Genomic DNA, 27,117 nt, shown 5'->3' with positions numbered 1-27,117 from the left:
TCCTTGTTTCTTTTTTTTCTATTGCTGATGTTAACATCTGTAATATTTAAAAGTGCATACATGCATGTCATGTTCCTATTGGATCATGCTTTGCCTCCTGTATGACTTCCTCTTACTCCATTACCCTCCTAAGAGTGTGGCCTAGTGGCAGAGTCCCTGCCTAGCATGCACAAAACCCTGGATTTGATTCCTTGGTACTACATTCACAGAAAAAGCCAAATGTAGTGCTGTGACTCAAGTGATGGTGCTCTAGCCTTGAGAAAGTTCAAGGACCTGAGTTCAAGCCCCAGGACTGGCAAAAGAAAAAGCAATGAAGTGATCAAATGCATAGAACTATGAATGGTCTGGGAGAAGAAAATTCCCTGTTTCAAGATGCCCTAGACCCAAGTCTATCTACTTCCTTAGATAGCTGCTTTTGAGTTTAGGTCATAGCCTTTAGATGAGGATGCATACTCCAGTGAAAGTACTGTTTTGGCCCTGTGATGCACAATGGAGTACAATGGAGTATACCAAGTTATGGGAAGCTTTCTATTTTGAAGGAAATAGACAATACAGCAAAAAGAAAGCAAACAACAGTCTCAGACTAACAGCCTATTCTGAATTCTTAATCCCATCAGCCATACCAAATTGCCCTCAGCAGTCAAGCCTGCTGCTTGCTGGTACCTTGAGCTTTAGGCAGTTTCCAAGCAAACACAGACTGTTTACTGACTGTAATTAAAATGACAGCACACTGTTTTCACAACTGAGGGTTCAGAGTCGATTGCCTTTTTCTCCTGGCAACCTGAGGGAAATACAGACCAGAATCTTGTTGTACAAATTCAAAATGGAGGTGTTGACTATGCCACATGCTATCCTTGACTCCTTGGAGGTTTATGATACAAGGATTGGAAGTTATCTAGTGTGGAGCAGCAACATTTTGTAATCACTGCCTGCAGGGCACTGTAAGTGACAAACTGCATTTGACCACAAGATGATTTACAATCCAATTTCCTTTGGATTGTAATTCTTTCTTGTAGAAAACCCACTCCAGCCAGCCAGCTCTATTTGTTCATGTGTAATCCTAGGTGCTCAGGAGGGGGAGATCTGAGGGTTATGATTCAAAGTCACACTACAGTAGAAAGTCCATGAGCCTCTTATCTCAATGAATTTACAAAGAGAGAGAGGGAGAGGGAGAGAGAAAAAGAGAGAGAGAGAGGAACAGAGAAAGAGAGAGAGAGAGAGAGAGAGAGAGAGAGAGAGGGAGAGAGAGGGAGGGAGGGAGAGGAGAGAGAGAGACAGAGAGAGAGAGGGAGAGAGATAAAGAGAGAGAGAGACAGAGAGAGACAGAGAGAGAGAGAGAGAGACAGAGAGAGAGAGAGAGAGAGAGAGAGAGAGAGAGAGAGAGAGAGAGAGAGAATAGATCTGTGACTCAAGTGGCAGGGTACTAGCCTTGAGCACAAAAGCTTAGGGATAGCATCTGGGTCCTGAGTTCAAATCCTGAGTCCAGCACAGAAACAAAACAAAAACACAAAACATGAAAAACAAATAACAAGAAAGCTCACTGCATTAGGCCTTCTTTGAGCTGTAAAGCACTGTCTAGGTGGTTATGATGTTGAATTCAGGCAATCTCAAGATGCGCCACAGAAGACAGTGAATGCATTAGAAAACCATGTCTCTCTTCCCCCTATGTCTTTTAAATATAAAATTTAACAGAAATAAAAAGAGGTGGTAAGGGTAGGGATAGCGGGTACCAGAACGGACAAGAAGAGAGATGAAACAAGAAATGGAATATAGGTTGCAATTCAGATGTACTGTATTCTAGGCTAATCTGCTGTCTTGCTGTGGTATATTGAGTGAGTACATAGAATTTCGAATGTTTAGGGTCCATGTCTAGAGCAAAGAAGGGAGATGATATTAACTGGTCAGTTAATTTGTCATGTCTTTAAATCTCTAGCTCAGAATTCAAATGTTGGGACTCTATATAGTATAATTTTCATCCTTTCTGACAGCAAAGGGTCTGAACATATAGCAATCCTCTATGCTCAGAACAAGAGCCATTGATATTATGTGCTGGTCTTGTAACTAAAGGAGTATGGTGACTATCTGAAATCATCTGAGCTGGAGGCTCACATAGATCTTCACTTGCTCAAATGCAAACTGTTCATAATGAGGAAACACTAGGAATGCTTTGGGGAGAGATGACCTTGCAGTTTAGTTGCTGAGAAGTATAGTTGAACCCCCTTCTGTCAAGGTGACTTTTTCGCAAAATGCTTTTATCAGAAATTGCTTCATCTGAGAAATTACACAAATTGAAGGCCTTTTTTCACCCTATAAAACTTTAAGTCTGGAAATGGAACCAATTAATTGGTTAAATTTCCTTAAAAATAAGTTTTTTGAAAAAAATTAAAAAGGGGGATACCACTGTTCAAAAAGAAATGCACTCATTACCTTACTTATGTAACTGTAGCTCCTCTGTACATCACTTTTGCAATAAAATTTACATTTGAAAAAACGAAATTTTAAAAAGTCTTTGCTGAGATCTGAATTCAGGACCCAGAGTGTCTGTGTTATTTTCACAGATGCTGAACACATCGTTGGCCCCAAAATAGAGCATGGAACTGTGTGCATACTGCCCTCATTTAGGTGTAGATGATGCTACTTACTGCAGCCGGAAACACAGAGTCTCTAGTCTCCGTACATAAAGACTGGAGGACCGTCGCCCAGTATTTGAAATCCTTCTGAGGCCAAAGGAGAGCCAGAATACCACAGGTAAGAGAAAATTTACATGAAATGCAAAATTTATTCCCAACAGGAATCGGAATGACCAAACCATTAATGAAACTAGTATGGTTCATTAGTCTTCACGTTTAAAAGAGAGAGGATCCAGTAAGCAAAAAACTGGTGAGTGAGAACAGCAATACTGAGGAGAACCCTAAAAGAAAAAACCCAAAAGGTATACAAGGCTAGGGGGCCCAAATATTTTACATCCTGAGGTTTCTTCTCAGGATGCGGGTGACCCAGGTATCTAACAAATATGTTTGTGCAAAACTAGATACTGAACTCACTCATTCTTCAAAGGACCCACCAGCCCTTCTTCCATTGAAAAACAGATTCTTTTAGAGCTCTCTCTGGGATGTAGAAAAATTAATCAGAAATTGTTCAGGGCTTCCATATGTAGCACTTCTTTTTTTAATGTTTTAAACATTTAGTCTTCAAATTATTTGCCTAAAAAGAAATGAGAAGCAAAAGTAGTTGGACATAAAACTTCCCCCGTTTTTCTTTCTTGAGAGATGTAGATTGTTGAATGAAGTGTTTATTTTCTGATTAAATTGAGCTCATGCAATGTTTTCAGAAACATCACATCACTACAGTACATTTAATTGGATATTTATAAGGACATGAATTTTACAGTGATACAGTATTGTTAGATTAAAAATAAAAAAAACACCTAATCTTGTAAATGCCTGAGCTGACTCACTAATGTTCTAGAGGTGGGTTAATTTGCACAAAGATCTCCATCATGCTTTGGACATGCTCAGCCCTTTGTCATTGAATCCTCCATATTATGCTGTCTTTCAAAATGTACTAAATGCTCTCCCCTCAATAAGCTGTTAATTCTTGTCAAGATGTAGGTTTGGGGGGGGCGGGTAGAAGAGGCCATTAACAATAAATTATCTGCTCTCTGCACTGAGGGAGTAGTTGCAGCTGATCCTTCAGGTCTTCTATCTTAATAACATCTTACTATGTGTTAAGTGCGTTTTCATGTGGGCACCCAAAATATTTAAGGAATTTTTTAAACAAAAGTAATCTAGTTCCTAGTGTGTGTACTCATGCACTGTGTCACAGACTTTCATGATAAGCCTGGCCTTAAACTTGATATTATATTTCTCTTGCTTACTGTATCTGCTATTGGCTTCAAAAAAATTTAGAGAGCTTCATTATGAGATTCAACAGATCTCTTTTAAACAGTGATCATTTTCCTGAACAGGTTTTGACAAAAAGTAAGTAACAGTGAAAAAAAGGCCATATTAAGCAGTAATATTAAGTGGTGATATTACCTTAGGATATATTCTGCTCTAAAGAACTAGTAGAATATTTTCTTAGAGGCTGCCATGGTCTCTTCCTAGACTATGGGAAGGACTGAGAGAAACCAACACAGGAAAGTAACCAAGGTGTTAAGCAAGAAATGGCCCCTTACAGAGCTGAAACAGCTGACTCACCTTAAAAGTGTTATTTCCTTTAAGAAATGCAGTTAGTTATTAATTCCATTCTCTATTAGGTTAATTCATTTCCTTCTCAGAAATATTTTTCCCTGAAAATACATGCTAGGACACACTTTGGCTTTTAAAACTTAGTTGGCTGACAGACCCTGCCTTTCTTCTGTGTCTTCCAGGGATTTCAATTTCAGTTTTGAAAATCCAAATGTTTTGTTCTCATAGGATGGCATGGATATTCAAAATTACTTTCTATAGCCTCGCCTTTAGTTGATAATACAAGACTTCATTCTCAAGACAACCATTCACAAAATACAGAATAAAGAGTAAAGTGAATCTCTGGTTGTATAAGTTACAGTTTACTAATGCTTACAGTTCATGCTTGCTTTTGTGGTTACTTCGCAAAACATATCATAACTAATATTTGGTGAACTCTCATAAAGAATTACATACAGGTCAAAAGGAACAAGATGCAAACATTACAGGAGTAAAACACCAAGAAAGTAGAAAAGAACCTGTGACGCCATTCAGTGCTATGGTAATGTCAACAGCAGAGAAATCGGAAAACAGAATGTAAGGTAGGCAGCATGAGCTATTTGAAGATTTAAAACCAATGACTGGAAGAAATGGTAGGCATAGGTTGAGACTAGAACAACTGAAGGTGAAATCTGATTATCATCAATATGGGTATGCCTCTATATATGGTAAGGTGATTTCCTCTCCACAAGATTCATTTTCCCTCATTTACACAATCACTAGTTGGCATGGCAAAGGAAATAAGAAACTGACCATTCCTTTGCTAGATGCTGCCTTCAGGGGTGTTGTGCTGGATATTTCTGCTACTGGTACTGTAAATTGAAAGAGATGACAATGTTTAACAAGACATGACTCCCACTGGAAATTTAGACTCTTCAACTTCCTCAAAGAAAGCGATTGTCTCAACAGTCTCCTAGGCCTGTGACAGAGCTCCTCCATTTTAAGAAAAAAAACTTGCATGACTTCCCTAGCCCCTCATTCTCAACGTTAGTAGCTCCATTCATTTCTCTAATCTATTTTGCCTCCATAGAAGTGTTTAGGATTTTCTTTTTCTAGAGCATGTTGTTGTTGCAAACCATGACACAGGATAATGAATTCAGGGCCTCATACATTTTTTAAGTATAATTTTTATTTTTTACTGCTTGAGCTATGCCACATAAGAGTTTATTCTTTTTTGGTGGTGGTGGTGGTCATGGGGCTTGAACTCTGGGCTTGGGCACTGAACTCTTGACTCCAAGGCTAGTGCTCTACCACTTTGAACTGTAGCATCACTTCTGGTTTTCTGGTGGTTAATTGTAGATAAGAGTCTCACTGATTTTTGTGCCCTGGCTTGCTTTAAATCATAATCCTCAGATCTCAGCCTCCTGAGTAGCTAGGATTAGAGGCATGAGCCACTGGCACCCAGCAAGAGTTTAATCTTTAAGGCTCTTTCCAACTGTAAGTTCCATAAAAAATAAAATGCCCAGCATAATTTGGAATGTATTTACTTAGTTACAACAAAAATAACTTAAGAAAAGTAAATACCATGGGAGAAGAACAAGGAGACAGAGAAACTCAGAAACAGGTGACCAGCTCTCAAAAAGGGTTGAGTCCTAAGAAACATTTCCTATGAACCCTCACCCAATTATATATTGATGTTCTAGATCATAAGAACAGTGTCACATCTTAGCAGTAAGAATTGTGATTTAGTGAATTATTCTAGTTCAAACTTCTTGAGGGAAAAAGTTACAGAATGTTCTGTACAACTCAAGAATAAAATATGGTCTATTAGGAGATTAAAATTCCCCAAAGGGAACTTCTTGGCAGCAAATGGGCAAAGTTATTTAAAGAGTTACTTCCCATCTTTGAGTCCACCCATTTAATAAAACAATATTAAACCACTCTTTAATAATTCAGGGCCTATCATTTCTCTTACTTTGCTTCAGCAGAACTTAATCACAAAAGAACTTCCTCAGAAAGAATGAAAGCCTAATTTAATTATTTCAAAAATAACCCTGGACTTTGAAAAGGTTCATTGAACTTAATCTCTGAAAATTCCTTTAGACAATCACCTCCCAGCATATGATTAGACAACATCTGAATAGTGCCAGACTGTTCATACATTACTTTGCAATTGTTCATTTTTAAAATATATTTTGAGCAAAAACATTTAAAAAATATTTCCATAAGTTTCTCTATCACTTCAAATCCAGAGAAGACAAAAACAGGATAGAAACAATTCCAATATTTAGTACTTAGCACATTGAAAATTATGATATACCATTGAATAGGTAGTCATATCAATTTTAAAGATCTCTAATACTATAGCTAATTATATATTTAGATGTAGCTTCATACTTCAAATAATCAAAAAACAAGGGCCTGTCAGTCAGTTTGTAGGGATAAAAAGTATGCCTTTACTAGCAATAAAGAATTTTATTTATTTAGTGCTATTAGCACGACTCTGTTCATAATTAGTGTCTGTAACTTGTGATAGCACATTAAAATGAAGCTAAAGAATGTGGTAACTTCACTTTAGAGTGAAAAATATTATCAGGTAGACCTCAGCTACAAAAATAGCCTCCAGATCAATGTAAAAACATAAACTAGTAAGACAAAGCAGCAGCATGATTGGCTGCTGTCCTTCCCAAAGTCTGATTATCTCCAAGAACAATTTGTCGCTACAGGCGACTCAGGAGGATGAGATCTGAGAAACACTGAGGCCAGCCTAGGAAGGAAAGTCTGGGAGAGTCTTATCTCTCAAAAAGTCACAACTGGAGGTGTGAATCAAATGGTAGAGTGTCAGCAAAGGGAGGACCAGAAGTGTGGCCTAGTGGTAGAATGCTTCACTAGCATGCATGAAGACCTAGGTTCAATTCCTTGGTACCATATACACAGAAAAAAAGCCAGAAGTGGTGCTGTGCGTCAAGTGGTAGAGCACTAACTTTGAGAAAAACCCAAGGACAGTGCCCAGGCTCTGAGTTCAAGCACCAAGACTGGCAAAAAAGAAAATCAAAGGGACAGTTCCATGCCCTGAATTCAAGCCCCAGTGCCAAAAGAAAATAACAAATGAATAAATAAAAAGGTCTGACTCAAAAAAGTTGTCTCTTTGGCTGTAGATCAGCAATACATAATGTGACATCTGTAAGTGTTCCATGAAAATGATTTATGGGATAAAAAGGAAAATGAAATCATTTAAAGTGAAAATTGATCTAAACAAAAGAATAGGTTCTGAAAGTACAGAAAGGAACTATTAATATCCTTAAGTGATATGTAAAGAATAGTAGGTAATGTATCCTGGTTACTACTATCATAGTTGATAATAAAACAACTATAAATATTAAGGTAGAGTGAATAATATATATTTTACATAACAAATGAAACATTATTTCCCAACCTTAAGTGAGTTCACAATATTTCTACACATGAACAGTTATGGGAATAAACTAATCAACACAGTCACTCAGACACTGAAGAAATTTCACTATCTGAGTTGCACATTCACTGTTTGGTGGAAAAATACATGCCTTCCTGCTTATGGGTATAATGCCTTGCATTAGCTTTAACCCTAAAAATAAGGGCTCAGAAGAGTTGGAGTGACCCAGAGCCAAGACAGCAACAATTACCCAGCACAACATAGTCTAAATTGAGAAATTTTACCCTGGAATTTTTAAGCTGCCCAAGCTCTGAGCCATCTCCTATCTATGTAATGATAAGTCCATTAAGTTGTCCATGCTGCCATAAAGATGAATCTGACAGGCCATTTATGTGAGTCAGTTTAGAGAGGCCAAGGGTGGTTGAAGGGAAGGATTAGGAGGCCTGGGGTGGTAAAAGGTTACATTAGGCCTAGCTTCCAGAGATCCCCATGGCACACAGCTGTCAGGAGCACAAGAGTGCCCTTGGAGACAACCTTTGGAAAGAAGCAGGGACTTTACAGTGTGCCAGCAATTTCATTGGGCAGAATTTGCCTCCATTTTTATTGCAGTCAGTTTGATGAGTCAATCACCTAGCCAAACTATTTCTGGGATTTAGACTTTGTAATCTGGAGATCATGGCAGAAATCATTGGATATTTAAGTCTGATTTTTAAAAAATAAAAGCTAGATTGCTTCTGTGAATCTTTCCAGAGGCCTGTTCTCTAAGGAATATTCTATTCACGCAAGCTTAGCTTCTATTTTTCGAAAGAAAGAAAGAAAGAAAGAAAGAAAGAAAGAAAGAAAGAAAGAAAGAAAGAAATCTTAGAAATTGTTTGCATGTGAACATCAATGGTAAGGAAAAGAAATGTCTTCTGGAAGACTCTACAAGAATCCAATGAACTCTCTAGAAAGTGCCCAGAATGTTGTTACTAATTAGCATTATTAGAGGTAACATATTTATTGTGCTGTTGTTTACCAAAGCCAATTTCCAGAATGAAAATGACTCAGAATTTCTTGATGGTTTCATTCTATCCTTCCTGTTGGGGTAGAGGATATTTTGTCACTGGTGCTAAAAATGGTAGGGATGGTTCTTCCTTTACAGTGGGTGTTTGGAGCTACAGATAGAGGAAGGAGACAATAATGACATTCCTGAATCTGTGCTAAGCAATAAAAATGCATTATTCTATTTATCTCCACAATCTTGTCAGTAAGCATTATCATTCCCATTTTATAGATGACATAATAGAGAAATCAAGAGAGGTTTTGTTTTGTTTTTGCTTTTGCTTTTTGTCATTCCTGTTGCTTGAACTCTGGGCCTGGGCACTGTCCTTGGACACATTTTGCTCAAGGCTAATGCTCTGCCACTTGCAACAGTGCAACTTCTGGCTCTGGCTTTTTCTGTGTATGTAGTACCAAGGAATCAAATCCAGGACTTCGTGCATGCTAGACAAGCACTCTCTCACTAGACTCTGCTCCTGGCCCTAGATTAAATATTTTGTGAAAATGAGTAGAGCTCAGATTGAATCTGCCAGGCTTTCATTTAGACACTTCTCCATATTTCTCCCTACTTGCTTCTACCCCAGAAAGTCGAAGACAGTTAAAATATCTCCTCTATTTGCAAGACTAGTGTGACAGACAACTTAAAGAGAACCAAAGATTCATAAGATTATAATTAAGCTGAAGAAAATTTAGATTAATTAGATGATAGAATTTCAGAAGCAAAATGCCCAGATATGTCTCTGACTCCAGTTCTTACCATTAACAGGCCAGAGAAACACACTGCTACTACTGGGAGTCATTTCTGAGGCTACTGAACTCATGAGTGGCAACACTTGAATCAGAGCTCTAGACTTCCAGATCAGAGATCAACATATTTATGTTTTCTACATGAACAATAATATTCTTTTTTAAAATTTTTTTTGCCAGTCCTGGGCTTGGGCTCAGGGCCTGAGCACTGTCCTTGGACTTTCTCAAGGCTAGAGCCCTACCACTTGAGCCTCAGCACCACTTTCAGCTTTTTTCTATGTATATGGTAGCAAGTAATTGAACCCGGGTCTTCATGCATGCTAGGCAAGCACTCTACCACTAGGCCAAACTCCTGGCCATGAACAATAATATTCTTGACCCTACAATTCACTATTAGATTCCTGTAAAGACTAAAATACTAAAAATTTCTTTATATATAATTTAATCAAAGACAAACTTTTGTACTAGTAATGGGGCTTGAAGTTAGGGTCAGGGTATTCTCCTTTAGCTTTTTCGCTCAAGGCTAGTAGTGCTTTATGTCTTAAGCCACAGCTGCAATTCAAGGAAACATTTTATTTCTACACATTTTCAAAAGGTACATTTGTGATGTAAGAAGTTCAGTGTGTTTGCTTTTCAGGTAATGACTACTAAGGGATGGCTGTAACTACACAACCCCCACCCCCAAAAAAAGACAACATCCAGGGCCGAAGTACAAACACCCATTCATAAATATAAACCAGATGAATCGGCTCTGGTGTTTACGCAGAACAAAGTTACTCATATACAGTCACCTGTAGAGTGGCACGTTGTCTACAGTACAATACACTCAAGCAAATTAACCTTAATTGCTGAGACCCCTTTGCCAGTTTTCTTTGAATCCTATAGTTAGAGTTCTTCTGAAATTTCTGAAGCAACTACTATTCTGAAATGTATTATTGCTACTCTATGTTAGTGACTGAGATATCATTTTCTAAGCCATAGCACTGGAAATCACATTTGAAACACCTGAAGTTCTATATCTGACATGTTTTCTGCCAGCTAGTACTGAGTAGGAATCCAGGTTGCAATCACAAGTTTGTATTCCATACAGGAAACAGCACAGAAGATGTGATTTAAAAAAAAATTCTATACAAATTCCTGCAAGCACTGACACTTCATCTTAGTCCCCCAGAGGGACACTGCTCTACCTGTTATGCAGACATGCCTAAAAACCTTTGTGATTAAAAAAATTCTCTTTCAATTAATAATAACAGATTTTTTTGTAATTTTTTACTCTTAAGTAGGTGACTGCTAACTGATTGAAACGGGATTATTCTATAAAATATTCTAAGGGCAACCTCAGAAAAGATAAACCACAGACAAAGTAAATAATTTTCTTTTAGGCTCAAGTGGCTCTTCCTGATGATTAATAAGGATACCACTAATAATAACAAAATCATTAAATCCACACAGAAAGACGAAAGGAATATTGTCAAGCCTATGAGAAAATTCAAGATATATAACAGTATTAAGTCAATACACTAAAAGGCAAGTATTCAATATAAAATTGACAAATCCAAAGATAAAGCAATAGCACCTTTGTGGAATATATAAAGATTATTTTAGTATTAGAGGGCTAGACATTTTTTTTATTGTTACTATTGGTGATCTCCTTCCTTTTACAAAAAGGAGATTTTGAGAGCAAAATGATGTGTTTTATAAAACCAAACACATCTGTATTGTCTTCACTGCCATCACGGCATGACCTCTCTAAAGCTTTTAAATAAAAGAGTAAAGCACAGAAGGACAGTTCCAATTTCACCATACATTTATGTGTAAAAGATACTAGGTTCACTGGACAATTACGTAGGAGGGGGTACAGCCATGAAATCCATTAGGCCAGCTTGAAGTATAATAAAACATATTTTCTCTGAGTACGAAGACTCATAAGCTTCTGCATGTTTCAAGACACAAAGTCATTAACGCCCAGTCTGTATTATAAGTCACCATTTCCACACAGTGGCTCCGTTTCCTTTGAAAGATAAAGGAATAGTAAGCAGTTTACGCATCAAATGATGCCTTTGGTTGTTGTCATTTGCATTGAAACATTAAATTAAAAAATCACAGCATGAAGATGATTTTACGATGAGTAAAAACTATGACCTGACAGCTAGATTCTCCGGTGAACATAATTAAATGTTTTGTCAGCTTACCTGATACAGAGCCTTAGGAATCACAGCATAACAAAGCCTGGCATCCAAGGTCTTAGAATATAATATGCCTCCCCTGCAGTTCTTCCAGATTTTGTGCCACAAAGGTTTGCAAATTAATGACAATGTTTTTCTCTTGCTTTCTCTGTGCAAAAGAAAACAAAGAGACCTTTCCAGAATCCTCTCTGCTTTTGCCTCTGCTTCCTGTTCTGAGATTCACTCTATGGTACTCAACATATATCAGAAAACAGCCCTAGGGGGGAAAAAAAAGAAAAAAAAAAGGGCCTCGCAGCCGTCGACGTGGTACTGCCACCTACTGGCAGACATACATAATTGAACAAAACACGAAACAAAACACTCTCATCCCCTATCATAAGAAGGGTGGTGATGGTGAACTTGGTTGGAAATATCAGTAGTCATGGCAGTGTCCCTAAGGCGATAGCACTGGGGTGACAGAGAGTAGAAGTAACCTGGACAAGTCAAGTGAAAACTGTCTCCACAAATGAGTGTCTATAGCAAAAAAAACAAAAACAAAACAAAACAAAACAGGATATTTTCTTCTGTATTAGCAATTATTTTCTATAGTTGAAATTATGTACAATATTTAGATATTCATGTCTATACAAAAGATCACCTTCTATTTGTATACAGAATGTTTTATAGTTTATTCCTGGCTCTGCACTTCTGAAAATACTTTCTTTTCAAGGAATGTATGATTTCCAAAAAGAGTAACTTGAATCTTTGAAAAAAATGTAATACACTATGTGTAATACATAGAGGTGTATATCTGCATAAATATATGTGTGTATACGTGTATATATGTATATTCTGGGAGAGTTTTCTCTGGTGAAACATATATATAAAACACAATACATGAACTTGCGAAGTATTTTGTAAATGAATGAAGTCCAGCTAATAGAGATCCCTGGACTGTTTTGATTTGTGAATATGACACAGAAACAACTTAAAGGAGGTAATTAAAATCAATGTTTATATATTTTAATCTATACATCTCTAAAGATACTATAAAAACTTCTCCTTACACCTCTCTCTACTTTGCCTTTCTGTGCATGCCTGTCTATATGTCCCAATTTCTGATGTTTAAAAATATCAGTTAATTTGGTTTAGTGTATATCCAGTTGATTTCACTTCCAGAGGAAAGGCAGATAATGGGTTAAAAGCACCCAACACAATCCTGCACACCATAAATCTGAAACAAAGCATCAGGTGTGCAACTTCAGGAAAAGATGGTTGACATGGAAAGGCAATGAAAGGAAATGATGAATGTTAGACAGAAACCAGGTGGCAGTCGGTAATGTTGATCTTTAGACTTACAAAAGAAATAGTTGTCTCTAATCTAGCACTCTAAAGAAAGGCAAAGAATTGCCTTTAATAGGCTTCAAGCAAAAGAGAAAAGGGAAAGCTTGGAGAGCACTAACAATGGCCAAGCAGTGGGCCTCTGCGTAAGTAAAGTTTAACATGTGTAATCCGCCAGCTGGGAATGTGGCTTAGGGGTAGAATGCTTTCCTAGCATGCACGAAGCTCTGGGTTAGATTTCTTAGTACCACATACACAGAAAAGGCCACAAGTGGCACTGTGGCTCAAGTGGTAGAGTGCTAGCCTTGAGCAAAAGAAACTCAGTGGGGACAGTGCCCCGGCCATGAGTTCCAGCCCCAGGACTGGCAAATTTAAAAACAAAAAGTGTGAGAGATCTAAATTCTTCAGGATGATCAGATGTCAGAGATGGGCCTTCACTTCCTAACTTGCTCACTTGGGTCATAGAGAAGAATCGTCAGTATAAATGATATACAGTCAAACCTGATGGCTGGGGACAGCAGAAAACTCTCAACTCTCATTTCCTTCCAAATCTTAAAGACCTCCTCCCTCCTCCAGGGAAACAAGTAATCACCTATAGAATTAGTGTAGATCAGGACACTGGCTGTGCCTTCCATTCAGAACTGCAGATGAAGACCTCTTTAGGAGGAAGTGTAAGCCATTAGTCATACTGTAGAGGCAAGAGAATGACAAATACATGAGCAGTCCAAACTGCAAAGAGGAAAAAGACCAGTTGGTCTTTTGGTGAAAATATGGAGAAGAGCCAAGGCAGGTAACAGAAAGGCCAGGACACACAGGATCACACAGATCCATGAACCACACTCAGTGATCACAAAGGCTTCAGTTTGATCGCTCTGTACACTCACAGAGGGTTAGAAAGTACCTAGTCCTTAGGAAAGCAGGGAGGTTTGCAACAGAGAAGGGAAAACACTTCAGGGCCCAATGTGCAAACAATTCTTCCTGGTCTAACTTGTTCACTCTTAACAAAAAAACAACAACAACAAAAACAAAAAGCCAGATACCTGCGCTACTCTGGACACACAAAGTAGACAAGATAGGAGAAAATTCTTAGCAAGATAGTATTGACTAGTGTTTTTGTACTTCCTTAATTTTTCTGTTCTGTCTTACTCTTATTTATTTTTATGTTCTTCCTCACTATCATTTCTTCTATGTTATCTCATATACTTTAATCTCCTTCTCATCTTTTTCTCCTGTTCCTTTTCCTTGTTCTCCTTCTTATCACTTCATTATCAACAACATGATTAGCTTTAAAATATTTTAGACATTTGCTTTATTATATAACTATGCTAACTCTTTTCTAACTTTATAGAAAGGGAAGGTAATCTGACATTTTCAATTTTAAAACTACATTTAAATGTGTGAATTGGTTTTGTTACTGCTCTCTGTTTTACCTCTTTAAATAAAAGATACAGACTAAAATAATTAAAATATACAATAAGTGTCAGACTGGCTGATGGTACTTAAAAACAAATGCAAATAAATGATTGCTGCCTGAGAAGGACACAGAGTGACTGAAAGTAGAAAGATGAGAGATGAAGTAATAAGCAAATAGAAGCTGAAAGCAATTAGTCGTAGCTATAATTTTATCTGACAAAGCAGACTTCAAGCAAAAAGATTAGTTATAAGAAATAAGGAAGATCAAAATATATGAATAAAAAAATTGGCCTCATGTTTGCCTAGAGTGCACTAAGACCTGGGTTTCATTCCTCGGTACCACATACATTGAAAAAGCTGGAAGTGGTGCTCTGGCTCAAGTGGCAGAGTTCTAGCCTTGAGAAATCCCAGGGCCAGTGCTCAGGCCCTGAGTTCAAGCCCCAGGACTGGAAAAAAATTGCCAGATACAAAGATATACTGATTGCAAATGTTTATCTTATAAATACGTATCTCAGTGCTCCCACTTTTATAAAATAACACTACTGGAAATAAATGAACAAATAGGTCAAAATAGTGAGTGACATTAAAATCCCAAGTAGACAGATTACTCAATAAATTTAATACACATCTACAAAACATTCCATCTGTTAGTTACAAATTCTCCTTAATAGTCCATGAAACTTTCCCCAAATTAGACATACATTTGAATATAAAGCGAGCTTCCATAAATCAAAGCAAAGTGAAAAAATTTCTTATATCTTGTCATTTTAAAATTAAAGTTAAATGCTCATAGAAGCAGAAGCTATGTAACCACTTGCAGACTGAACAATATTCTTTTATGTTCAGTGGATCATTGATGAAGTCATGGAGGAAATGAAAAAATTGCTGGAATCAAATTAAAATGAAAATACAACCTACCAGAACTGTAAGGACATAGAAAATAACTGTTTAAATAGGGAAATTCGCATCTATAAATGTCCACAGTAAAAGTCAGAGAGATATTAAAAAATAACCTAACAGTGTTCTTTAAAGTCTTATTAAAATAAGAAAGTAAAAGTCCAGAATTAGAAATAATAAAATCAGGATGAAAACTATTGAAATAGATAGAAAGAACAGTATAGTACTTGAATGAAAAATGGAGTTGATACCTTGAAAAGAAAAACAAGATTGACAAATCCTTAGCTGAACTAACTAAAACAGAGAGACCACTCAAATTAATAAAATTAGAAATTGAAAAAGGTATGTTATAAAAACCACTGAAATCAAAAGAATCAGTATGGAATATTTGAAATTTCACATTAAAATAAATAGCAAGCTACAAAAAGTAATGTGGTTAGGTATATATGGCCTAACAAAATTGAACTAAGGAGATATAATCAACTGGAATGGTTCTATAACATTCGATGAGATTGAAAAAGTAATAAGATCTCCTAACAGTGGAAAGTCTAGGCTATTTTTCTGTCAGATTTTCAAAGAACTAAGAATGTGCTCCTCAAAATATTCCATAAAATATACATATAAAGAGTACTTTGAGACTTGTTATATAAAGAAATTATTATCCTGATACTATAATTGGGTAATATAACAACAAAATCACTGGAGCAATTTCCTTAAAGAACATACTTCCAAAATTTATCAGTAAAATATCTCTAAACACAACTCATCAACACATCATAAAAATCAGATATCATCTACTCAGGAAGCTGAGATCTGAGGATCTCAGTTCAAAATACAGAATCATGTCATCTGCAAAGGGGGAGAGTTTCACTTCATCTTTCACTATTTGGATACTCTTTATGTTTGCTTCTTGGAAAAAAATCATATTAAGTGAAGTAAGAAAGAAATCCATGGTTTGCCTCATTCATAAAAATTAGTGTATGTCTAGGATAGTCCTAGAAGAGGATCACAATAGCTCAGTAGCTGTGCACATAAGACAATATAAGATGAGGCTTCATAAAATAAATTGCAAGCTATGGAAATAAGAGGTTTTTCTTTGTTGTTGTTGTACTGTGTGAAATAATGTCTTTGCTTTCATTTTTTTCCTCCTTAGCTTTATCCCATTAGTTACTTTATTTGATTTTGGTGCCCTGTATCTTGTCTATGCATTTATCCAAATTGGGGGAGGGAAGGGGAACAACAAAATGTTGAGACAAAGGACAAAGGGCAAAGCAATACAACAGTGATACTCACAAGACCTTTTTTGGAAATGATCTTTACAACTTGGGGTAGAGGAGGAATGCTGGGGGAGGGAAATATAGGAAAACAGGGGAGTAGGCAACAATGTTTGACAAGAAGTGTACTCATTAATAGATATATATGTATATATATATATATATATATAAAACTGTAACCCCTCTGTATATCACCTTGATGATAAAAATTAAATTCTAAAATTAAGACAACCTTTTAAGACAAAACTTTGAAACTACTTATAAAGATGCTTTGAGATTTAGGTATAGGCAATAACTTTCTGAATGGGACATTATTTGTGTCCTCTTTAGAAAAGCAAGAATTGACGGGTGATATTGCAACAAATTAGAAAACATTTGCACAATGACAACAAAACCAGTGAAAAATAGCCCATATAATTGGAGAAAATTGTTATCTATAGCTATTCAGCTAGCAGGGCATTTATATCCAGAATACTGAAAGAACTTAAACACCAAAGAATAAGTAATTAAAGGAAAGAATAGATAATTGAGAAGTCAATTATGGTAAGTAGTAGAAATGTCCAAATAGTACATAAAAATGTTGAATTTCATTAGTCAAAAAGGAACTGAAAATTAAAATTACATTGAGGCTAGGTTATAACAGCACACACCTATAAGCCTTGCTACTAGGGAGACAAAAATGGGATCATGTAAATTTGGCTATCCAAGCAAGGCAAAGTTAGGGATCCATCCCCTCTGAAGAATAAAATAAAAATTAAAGGACTGGGGGCATAGTTCCATGGTAGAGCACTTGCCCAACAAATGTAGGGCTCTGGGGACAATTTCCAATACCACAATTAAATGAAACAAAAATAATATTGGAAAATAATAAGAATGGGTACCATCAAACAAACAACTATTACTAGCAGGAATGCCAGGGAAAGGAATCCTTTGTACACGGTTGACAGGAATGTGAATTGGTCCTGCCACTATGTAATATATGTGGCAGTTTCTTAAGTAACTAATCACAGAGCTACTATATGATCCTGCTTTTCCACTCCTGGTACAGATGCCTAACCATTCATGTTCATTGCAGCAAAAGTCAAAATGGCCAAATGTTAATATTATCCAATGTGTCTACAGTGAATGAATGGATAAAGAAATGGATTATATACATAATGTACTATCATTCCACCATAAAAATAAAATAACATTGTATGAAGGAAAGTGGGTAGAACTTGAGATCATCATGTTAAATGAAAGAAGCCAGAATCAGGGAGAGGCATAAAGCACAAAATCTACAGAACTATATTTCTGCTCAATTGAAATTTAAACATATATACATGAATAAGGTATTAGTGCAATTTTATTGAGTTGAGATATTACTCTATGTTCAGAATGACCTCCAACTTGTATTTCTCCTGTCTCAACCCCTTGAGCAGCTGAGATTGGAACCATATACCACTTAAAAAATAAATTGAAGGGTAGCAGGGTATAAAATTAACCCTCAAAAATCAACTGCCTTCCTCTATGCCAACAGGGAGAGGAATGAGGCAACAATCATGAAAACAACTCCTTTTGCAATAGCCTCAAAGAAAATAAAGTACCTAGGAATTACTTTAACTAAGAATGTAAAGGACCTTTTTGATGAAAACTTTAAAACTTTCAAAAATGAAATTAAAGCAGAACTGAGGAAATGGAAAAACCTCCCATGCTCCTAGACTGGAAGAATCAATATTGTGAAAATGACAATCTTGCCAAGGGCTATCTACAAATTCAATGCAATACCCATCAACAGCCCAATGTCATTCTTTAAAGAAATAGAAGAGGCAATCCAAAATTTCATATGGAATAATAAAAGACCCCGTATAGCAAAAACACTTCTTAGCAGAAAGAACAGCGCTGGAGGAATTTCAATTCCAAACTTTAGACTCTATTACAGAGCTATAATTATCAAAACAGCTTGGTACTGGCACAAGAACAGGCCTCAAGACCAATGGAATAGAACTGAAGACCAAGATACTAAACCACAGACCTATGGCCACCTAATCTTTGACAAGGGAGCCAAAAAAATAGAATGGAAGAAAGACAGCCTCTTCAACAAGTGGTGCTGGCAGAACTGGTTAAGCACATGCAAAAAACTAAAGTTGGATCCTTCTTTGTCACCCTGCACTAGAATTAACTCCAAATGGATCAAAGACCTGGAGGTAAAAGCTGACACTCTGAAAACTTTACGAGAAGGAATAGGAGATACACTAGGCCTCCTTGGCACAGGTCGAAACTTTCTCAATAAGGACCAAGAATCACAACAAATCAGAGAAAGGCTGGATAAGTGGGACTGCATTAAATTGCAGAGCTTTTGTATGGCAAAGTACATAGCTAGCAAACTAATTAGGAAGCCTACAGAGTGGGAGAAGATCTTCACCAACCATACAACAGACAAAGCCCTCATATCTAAAATATATCAACAGCTCAAAAAATTGAATCAATCCAAAACTAGTCTCCAAAGAAACAACCATCCCATTAAAAGATGGGCCAAAGTCTTAAACAGAGTCTTCTCTGAAGAAGAAACAAAAATGGCCTATAGACACATGAAGAAATGCTCAATGTCTCTGGTCATAAAAGAAATGCAAATCAAAACAACTCTAAGATTCCACCTCACTCCAGTTAGAATGGCCAGGATCAGGAAAACTAATAACAACAGATGCTGGAGGGGATGTGGCCAGGAGGGATCACTACTACACTATTGGTGGGAGTGCAAATTTGTTCAACCACTATGGAAAGCAGTATGGCAGTTCCTCAAAAGACTAAATATAGAGCTCCCCTAGAACCCAGCAATTCCACTACTTGGCATTTACCCAATCATCCAGAAACAAGGGCATACTAAATCCACTAGCAAAATGATATTCATTGCAGCACTATTTACCATAGCAAAGATATGGAACCAACCTAGATGTCCCTCAGTTGATGAGTGGATCAACAAGTTGTGGTATTTGTACACAATGGAATTCTATGCTGCTGTCAGAAAGAATGACATCGCCCCATTTGTTAGGAAATGGAAAGACTTAGAAAAAATCATATTAAGTGAAGTAAGCCAGACTCAAAGGAACTTAGGCTCAATGGTTTCCCTCATTTGTCATAATCAGTAGAAACCTTGGGCTCTCCTAGCAAAGATTTGCAATAGACCAGAACCTTGATACAAAAGGCCATATAGTATGATGCTAAATGAAAGGATCTCTAGGATATAGAAACATAAGCCATATAATGAGTGATTGTTGTCCTTAATGTACTATGTTATCTCTCATCTCTTTTGCTGTCCCTTGGTTATCTCATGTTGTTACAGTATCTCACTTTGTTACCTGATATATCGGATATATTTGTATTTGGTTATTTGAAATTGGATAGGGAATGGGGGAAAACAAGATGAGGGGTGGGGATGGGGGGGAGGGAAATGAGGACCAAGACATGTGACAGGGTATCAATGTATGTGAATTAATGCACCTTCTATCTGGCAAATATCATGTAACCCTTCTATTAATTACAATAAAAATATATGAAGAAAATTACATCTAACAATAAAATATAACCTTGCCTTTAAAAAAATAAATTTAAGGTTTTGAAACTACAATAATGATGTATCTTCATCTCATTTATAACTATTTATCCCTAAGTTGTTCTCTTGTTTAGGTTGGGTATATCTCACAACCCTCTTCATCAAAACGATACTCAGCTTCTAAACTTCTGTTTTGTGTCACTATGATAACAAAGTTATCTACTATTATGCATGCACTTATGTTAAAGAAATATCAGTTTATTGCTTATTTATGCTTCCTGTATCTGTATAGTTATTAAGTCTGCTTTAGATTAGAATCTCCTGATGGTAAATCCTAAATTTAACTCCTTTTTGTGCTCATTTATAAATTGTCATACCTTATTAAAAATAAATGGGATTCTTCTGAAAAAGACAATGAAATAGTTTGTCAACAATTTCATCTTTTTTTCTACACATCTTTAAAAATTGAGAAGTAGAGATAATTTTCCCATTTCATTTGGAAAAACAAAGAAAAGCAAAAATTACATGATGACAAAACTGATCTAAACATAAGGCTAATTGTCAGTTTAAAATTATTCACTAGATTATGTAATTACATATCTAGGATTCAAATGTCCCATAGATGATTACTGAAAATAATCTTTATGAAGATACTTGAGTAAAATAATATTAACATATTTTTCCACCATAATAATACAGTAGAACATGATTTCTTTGTAGCTCGCAGTTTGGAATAGCTTCTGTGCTGTAGCTGTATAGCTATACCATTGCAATTTTGTACGGGTATCTTGCACCACTATTGACCAACTACTGTTTTTGCAGCATTACCTTGGAGGGAAATAAACTTGCTATCCTTTCCACTCATCCCACAAATGTCATAGACATTCTCTTCTACATTTCCTAGGTGTTGCTTGGTAATTTTCTCCTACTGCGCTGTAAATACTAACATTTCCGCACATCTTTTTCAACAATCCCACATACAAAGCTATACATTTCTTCTTTAAGTTATTTTATTTCTTTCTTCTTGATTTTCTTAAGGTATTTTTTGTTTTAGATTTTTTTTCATTATCCTTACGGTTTCTTCTCATTAGTATCTTAGGAGAAAATAAAATAGCTTCTCATTTTCTTTTATTACTTAATACTATACCTGGAACATAGTATCAGGAACTAGAAATATATCTGCTCTGAGTAGAATATCATTTTGTTACTATATATATATATATATATGATTGTGTTAATTACATCTCCCATTTAGAAAACAATTGAGAATAAACCTTGTCATCTAGCAACCGAATAATGACAATATTCTACTTTGGTTTTTTTGGTTTGGTTTTGTTTGTTTTTAAGATAGACAAACTATTCCCTCTCATCAATGAGCACTAGCATCTCATGGTAACCTGTATGGAAGAATGAAGTATCAGTTTTATTACCTTTCATAGAAATGTACATGTTACAAGTAAAAATGACATATCTTTTCACAGGACTAAATATCCTAAGTTGTTGACCAATGCCAGTATTCATGACTTGATTTCATTAGGGAAAGGCAGGTGTGGTGCATAGAACAGCTATCATGAAATGTGCTTCTCTGCTTCCTTTGGAACATCACTGGATGACCTGTTTGCCCTCTGCATACATCCTCACTCCACTCTAGGGCTTTGTGGCTAAGCAACAGGTTTTTTTTTTTCCTACACAAACTTTGTTTGCATGACATTGTCAGACTGTCAGATCATTTAAGCTAAAAGGAAAAGCACAGTTTTTCCATGAATTCTTCACATTTTTTTGGTAATGATAAACAAGCACTTAAGACAATTTACTAATACAATACCTCATTCTATTCTCTAAAATTTTAGTGGATGTAAAAAACTATGATGCAAATGTACACAAAATTAGGTTACTATGAAAGGAATTAAAATTTTAATGGAAAATATTATCTCACAATACTTTTAATTTGTTTAATGTTTTTAATACTTAATTTAACATTTTAATTTGAACACTGAAGCAGGGCTGATGGGTTATGTGAGTAGTCTGATGAAGTAGCATGCTGGAGGCTGGATGCAATACCTGACACTACAAAAAAAATAAAAATTCTAAGTCAATAAAATTGAGAAAACATTTTGAGTCCATGTGTCTTCTAAACCTAGAGGATACAATGTCTTTAAAGTATTTATAAAAGATGATTTTTTATTTAGTCTAGTTTTGTTTTGTGTTTTTTTTTTTTGCCAGTCCTGGGGCTTGTACTCAGAGCCTGAGCACTGTCCTTGGCTTTCTCAAGACTTGAACTATACACTTGAGCCATAGAACCACTTCCAGCTTTTTTTCTATATATGTGGTACTAACGAAACCAACCCAGGTCTTTATGCATGCTGGGCAAGCACTCTACCACTGGGCCAAACTTCCAGCTCTTCTTTAGGTTTTAACCTTTGTGTTTTGTGTGTTGGTGCTGGGCCTTGAACTTAAGGTTTGGACACTGTCCCTAGGGCTTTTTGCTCAAGGCTAATGTTCTATGCTCTACCACTTGAGCCACAGCTCCACTTGTGGCTTTTTGAGGGGAGTTAATTGCAGAAGAGTTTCATGGACTTTGCTTGCCCAGGCTTGCTTTGAAATTTGATCCTCCCATCTCAGGTTCTTGAACTTCTAGGATTATAGGCATGAGACATCAATACCTGGTTCTCTTCAACTTGTAAAAGACAAATGTGACAGCAACACCAGCAAACACAGCACCCTAACAATTAGTGGAGGAAGTTGGTTGATGAATTGTGTTTTTATGTGTGTTTCAACCTACCCTGTTACATGTATTAGGGAAGTGTTGACATCTGAGCTATCTCCTCAATTCAAGAATTCTTTTATGACCAGACTATTGAAATTGAATTCCTTTTTTCCATATATGTTTTATTGTAATTAATAGAAGGGTTACACTATATTCACCAGATAGAAGGAACCTTACTCCACAAATATTGATACCCTTTCTCATGTCATGGTCCCCATTTCCCTCCCCCCCCCACAACTTGATTTCCCCCCTTCCCTCTCCTATTTCAAATAACCAATTAAGCATATATAAAATGTATCAGATAACAAGGTGAAATATTGTAACAATAAGAGATAACCAAGAGAGAGCAAAAGAGATGAGAGATAACATAGTACATTAAGGAAAACAATCACTCATTATATGGCTTTCGTTTCCTTATTCCTTACAGTTTGCGTCATACTATTGGGCCTTATGTGTCTAGACTTTGTTCTATTGTAAATCTTTGCTAGGAGAGCCTAAGGTTTCTACTGATTACGACCAATGAGGGAAACCATTGAGCCTAAGCTCCTTTGAGTTTGGCTTACTTCAAATAATATGATTTTTTCTAAGTCTTTCCATTTCCTTACAAATGGGGCGATGTCATTCTTTCTGATAGCAGCGTAGAATTCTATTGTGTACAAATATCACATCTTGTTGATCCACTCATCAACTGAGGGACATCTAGGTTGGTTCCATATCTTTGCTATGGTGAATAATGCTGCAATGAATATCACTTTGCTAGTGGATTTAGTATGCCCTTGTTTCTGGATGGTTGGGAAAATGTCAAGTAGTGGAATTGCTGGGTCATAGGGGAGCTCTATGTTTAGTCTTTTGAGGAACTTCCATACTGCTTTCCATAGTGGTTGGACGAGTTTGCACTCCCACCAACAGTGTAGTAGTGATCCCTCCTGGCCACATCCCCTCCAGCATCTGTTGTTATTCATTTTCCTGATCCTGGCCATTCTAACTGGAGTGAGGTGGAATCTTAGAATTGTTTTGATTTGCATTTTTTTTATGACCAGAGACATTGAGCATTTCTTCATGTGTCTATAGGCCATTTTTGTTTCTTCTTCAGAGAAGACTCTCTTTAAGTCTTTGGCCCATCTTTTAATGGGATGGTTGTTTCTTTGGAGATTAGTTTTGGAATGATTCAATTTTTTGAGCTGTTGGTATATTTTAGATATGAGGGCTTTGTCTGTTGTATGGTTGGTGAAGATCTTCTCCCACTCTGTAGGCTTTCTAGTTAATTTACTAGCTATGTCCTTTGCCATACAAAAGCTCTGCAGTTTAATGCAGTCCCACTTATCCAGCCTTTCTCTGATTTTTTGTGTTTCTTGGTCCTTATTGAGAAAGTTTCAACCTGTGCCAAGGAGACTTAGAGTGTCTCCTATTCCTTCTTGTAAAGTTTTCAGTCTATCGGTTTTTACTTCGAGATCTTTGATCCATTTGGAGTTAATCCTAGTGCAGGGTGACAAAGAAGGTTCCAACTTTAGTTTTCTACAGGTGCTTAATCAGTTCTGCCAGCACCACTTGTTGAAGAGGCTGTCTTTCTTCCATTCTATTTTTTTGGCTCCCTTGTCAAAGATTAGGTGACCATAGGTCTGTGGATTAATATCTGGGTCCTCAGCTCTATTCCATTGGTCTTCAGGCCTATTCTTGTGCCACTACCAGGCTGTTTTGATTATTATAGCTCTGTAATAGACTCTAAAGTTTGGTATTGAAATTCCTCCTGCACTGTTCTTTCTGCTAAGAAGTGTTTTTGCTATATAGGGTCTTTTATTGTTCCATATGAAATTTTGGATTGCCTCTTCTATTTCTTTAAAGAATTACATTGGGCTATTGATGGGTATTGCATTGAATTTGTAGATAGCCCTTAGCAAGATTGTCATTTTCAAGATGTTGATTCTTCCAATCCAGGAGGATGGGAGGTTTTTCCATTTCCCCAGTTCCCCTTTAATTTCTTTCTTGGGGTTATAAAATTTTCATGAAAAGGTCCTTTACATTCTTAGTTAATTCCTATTTATTTATTACTTTTTGGTGGTCATGGGGCTAAAACTCAGGGACTTTCCCTGTGCTAATCAGCTCTCTCCCCAGTACCCTACCACTTTAAGCCATAGAGCCACTTCCTCATATTTTCTTTTTCCTTTTTTCTTTTCTTTTTTTTTTTTTTGGTGGGTCATGGGGCTTGAATTAGGCTTGGGCGCTGTCCCTGAGCTCTTCAGCTCAAGGCTATCACCCCTGAGTCAAGCCTCATTTCCCATTTTCTAGGGGTTAATTGGAAATAAGAGTCTTAGGTTTTTTGTGCCCTGGCTGGCTTTGAACCTTGATCCTCAGATCTCAGCCTCCGGACTACCTAGTATTACAAGTATGAGCCACCGTGCCCGGCTTCCTATTTTGTTTTAGTCTACCTTCTAAACATTTTATTTGGATTTTGCTCTCATATACCACTGAAGTGGAAGAAATGCAAAATTATTTTTCTCAAGATGTATTATCTCCATATTCCATTACCAACAGTGGATTCGTTTCTCAATTTTTCACTGATATTTCCTCTCCTTTCACTTTTCAAAAACTTCCCTATGAGTTACTATGAGTGTAGGGAACATGTGATTATTTACATCATGAAAGCATAGTCCCTTAGATGTCATGTAAAAGTCAGGAGTTTACTTCAAAATAACTTAGAAATATTAAAAAAAGCAATGAGTCAATTTTGGTAAAATCTTGGTAAGTACTACATATGGTGATAACAGCATTATATTATTGTCTGTGTTTTTGAGCATCTATAGAACTTCTGGTTATGAAATGAATAATAAAAACAAAAATCAAACTATCATATTTCATATGTGCATGCATCCTTTCCTTATTTTAACCTAATCAAATTGTTTCATTCTTCTATCATTTATTATGTGTACATATACTTATTAAGTATATTTTCTCACCTAGTATATTGTAAATTTATGAAACCTACAACATCTAAACTCATCCTTGTAATCACTAAGCTTTCTAATGTGAAAGCATGCACAATAGATTAATAAATGTAGAAATAAAGGAGAAGGAAGAAATCAAATGACAAATACGTCTAAAGGGAGTGTTTCCTTGATAACAGAAGCAGAGAGATCTGTAATACTGTAACATTTTCATTCTGAGGTCTGATTAAAATGCCAGAAGAAGAAGTGGAAAAAATAATAGCAACTGTCAACAAGAATATCCATATAAGAAATCTGTATTTGCTCTGTGTAGGGACAAATAGTTGTCATTAGTGGAGAATATAGAGTTTCCACAAGCTACCCAAAGGAAATGGTAGTTCTGGCTCAATTGTTGAGAAAATGGAAATCCTGAAGGGAAATTTTAATTGTGTTGCAGTTTTAACCCTTGAGAGCATAAAGACATGGGAACACTGTCTTATACATAGAAATTTTGTTTTCTGGTTTTTTTTGTTTTGTTTGGTTGTGGGACTTGAACTCGGAGCGGGTGCTGTCCTTGTGCTCAAGATTAGAACTCTACCACTGAAGCCACAGCATTATTTCCAGGTTTTTGAGTGGTTAATTTAAGATAAGAGTCTCACAGGAGCTTTACTGCCCAAGCTAGTATCTAACTGCAGTCCACAGATCTCAGCCTCCTGAGTAGCTAGGATTACAGGTATAAGTCACAGGTGCCTGGCAACAAGTAATCCTTGATAGGTCTACTCACAGAGCCAAACAGGCCTTATGTCTCCCTTTATAACTGTTAGTAGGCAGCTTTTAAAATTAGAGAAAAGATACATGTTTATTTTTTCTTGCAATAGGTTATCTCTAGCAATACAAGTTGTGGATTATTTTTAGCTCTCCATTTGGAAAAAAGAAACAGTAGTGTTTTTACTTTGCTTGAAACAAACATGTTCCTCCAGTTGGAGATATACTACATGCCAAATTGGCAATGTCAGTTTTCTAGAAAAATCTTTCCCTCTGCCACCTAGGAAGACAGGTGGCCCTGGACTTAGTCCTTGAGCTGTGTCACAGCACACCTGGACTCAATTGTTCAGCGACAAGCAGAGCAGGTGGGACGAGAGTGGGCTGCTGTACAGGAAACAATTGGACTTAGCACATTGGTTGGCTCCTGCCCCAGGCAACTCACTGAGTAGGTGGGCGGGCATGGGCTCCAGGAGGCTCAGGAGGGAGCCAAATAGAAGGGCAGATAATGCAAACACAGACTTTAGATTCTAAAATAATTCCTGGAATTAAGTAGGGCCTGGCAGCCTGCTTACACAGTAGTTAAATGCTGGTTAACACCAAGGCAGGTGCTCTGAAATGGCTGGACAATTGTAAGCACTTGAATAAATATTAGTTGTTGATTTATTCTCACTGT

The 27,117-nt window shown here is 36.6% G+C and overlaps 1 protein-coding gene across 1 annotated transcript in view; it reads right to left on the bottom strand.

Annotated features, from left to right (window-relative positions):
* LOC150056276 (sodium channel protein type 3 subunit alpha-like) overlaps positions 1-11,742 on the bottom strand; it is a 118,661-nt gene extending 106,919 nt beyond the window's left edge. The window contains exon 1 of the mRNA XM_090342723.1: positions 11,562-11,742. The gene's annotated coding sequence lies outside the window, so the exon portion shown is untranslated. The remainder of the gene's footprint in view (positions 1-11,561) is intronic.
* Positions 11,743-27,117: the final 15,375 nt, after the last annotated feature.

The sequence above is a fragment of the Megascapheus bottae genome, chromosome 12 (genome assembly GCF_031878675.1).
Source record: "Megascapheus bottae isolate mThoBot1 chromosome 12, mThoBot2.hap1, whole genome shotgun sequence".
Classification (NCBI taxonomy): Eukaryota; Metazoa; Chordata; class Mammalia; order Rodentia; family Geomyidae; genus Megascapheus; species Megascapheus bottae.
Note: the sequence above shows the minus strand (reverse complement) of the source record. Positions and strands in the feature narration are given on the sequence as shown.